General features: G+C 28.0%; 1 non-coding gene across 1 annotated transcript; it reads right to left on the bottom strand.

The window, feature by feature from the left end:
- Positions 1–1,701: 1,701 nt before the first annotated feature.
- Trnac-aca (transfer RNA cysteine (anticodon ACA)) lies at positions 1,702–1,795 on the bottom strand. The gene is given in 2 exon segments: positions 1,702–1,737; positions 1,744–1,795. It is a non-coding gene; the product is annotated as a tRNA-Cys (tRNA).
- Positions 1,796–2,027: the final 232 nt, after the last annotated feature.

The raw sequence follows: 2,027 nt of genomic DNA, 5'->3' as shown, positions 1-2,027 counted from the left end.
TGGTCAATCTAAAGACATTGCCTGAAAGCTGAGATTCTCAGGAACATTTTAAAATACTGTTTAGCTTCTTACGACTAGAAATGACAAAGTTATTGCATCTAGAAGTTTATAATTGTGTCAAAGTTTTGTTGTTAATTTTAGAAAAAATCCAGCATAAATTATCACAAAAAGTTGCTCTTTTGCAGAACGACAAAAAAGCAAAGTTATAAAGATTTTATTTAATTTTCAATTTAATTTTCACAACCATTTCACTTCGAGTAAGTTACAATTTTTAAAAATAATTTTTATGTACTAAATCGGCAAGAATAAAAATATATATGATAATAACAGTTAAAAGTTGTTTGTACTTTTTGTTAATGCGGGAAAAATTCGTAAAATTGATATTTAAGTGATAGAAGTTGAATTAAGAATAAGAAACTAAAACAAATTAAAAAATAAATAAATAAACTAAAATAACAATTTTCAACCCATGTTTATAAGTAGTTAAAAATAAAACAGTCATATAAAAAAGTGTCAGCAGAGGGGTTCGAACCCTCGCCCACTTGGTGGGACCCAGTAGCCAATTCTAGCTTTTCTGGTGCCTTAGACCGCTCGGCCATGCTGACTTATTGGTACAGAAAAATATAGCACATATGTAAGGACATATTTTTTTCAATCTAGCACAGCTTACAACTATATCTAGATTTAAGAGTAGCTATATTCCTGTTAAGTGAATTATTAGTTTGTTTGTAGTTTTTAGAAATAGTTGGTATAAAATGTGTGATACAAATTTGTTTTTGTACTATTGTATATGCTGCTAGTTTCTATTGAAACATGACGTCAATAGGAAAATTTAACAAAAACAGCAAACAATATACGTACAAATGAAAGTTTAATTATTTCATTAACATTATCAAAGCAAAAAAAAGTAAGTAAAATCATCAAAAAGCAACTTTTAAAATATTTCATTATTGTTCATCGAGTTCAACGTGTATTTAAAAAAAAAAAACTTCAGTACTTATAACGTACTTTGAAACAAACACTTTTTTATTAAAAAAAGAAAAAATTAAACCTAGCGTTAGTAACGGCGGGGATACGCTGTAAAGTTTGTCTGAAGTTTAAAAAAAATTATACCACAATTTCATAACTTTAATAATTTTCACGGAAGACTTTACGTTTCCACTTATATCGAAAGAATGCGACTTTTTTTTGGTCAATCTAAAGACATTGCCTGAAAGCTGAGATTCTCAGGAACATTTTAAAATACTGTTTAGCTTCTTACGACTAGAAATGACAAAGTTATTGCATCTAGAAGTTTATAATTGTGTCAAAGTTTTGTTGTTAATTTTAGAAAAAATCCAGCATAAATTATCACAAAAAGTTGCTCATTTGCAGAACGACAAAAAAGCAAAGTTATAAAGATTTTATTTAATTTTCAATTTAATTTTCACAACCATTTCACTTCGAGTGAGTTACAATTTTTAAAAATAATTTTTATGTACTAAACCGGCAAGAATAGAAATATATATGATAATAACAGTTAAAAGTTGTTTGTACTTTTTGTTAATGCGGGAAAAATACATAAAATTGATATTTAAGTGATAGAAGTTTGAATTAAGAGTAAGAAACTAAAACACATTTAAAAATAAATAAGTAAACTAAAATAACAATTTTCAACCCATGTTTATAAGTAGTTAAAAATAAAACAGTTTTATAAAAAAGTGTCAGCAGAGGGGTTCGAACCCTCGCCCACTTGGTGGGACCCTGTAGCCAATTCTAGCTTTTCCGGTGCCTTAGACCGCTCGGCCATGCTGACTTATTGGTACAGAAAAATATAGCACATATGTAAGGACATATTTTTTTCAATCTAGCACAGCTTACAACTATATCTAGATTTAAGAGTAGCTTTATTCCTATTAAGTGAATTATTAGTTTGTTTGTAGTTTTTAGAAATAGTTGGTCTAAAATGTGTGATATAAATTTGTTTTTGTACTATTGTATATGCTGCTAGTTTCTATTGAAACATGACGTCACTAGGAAAATTTAAC

This window comes from Thalia democratica, chromosome 3 (assembly GCF_965202585.1).
Source record: "Thalia democratica chromosome 3, ktThaDemo2.hap1.1, whole genome shotgun sequence".
Taxonomy (NCBI): Eukaryota; Metazoa; Chordata; class Thaliacea; order Salpida; family Salpidae; genus Thalia; species Thalia democratica.
The sequence above is the reverse complement of the archived record's forward strand: the minus strand, read 5'-3'. Positions and strand labels throughout refer to the sequence as shown.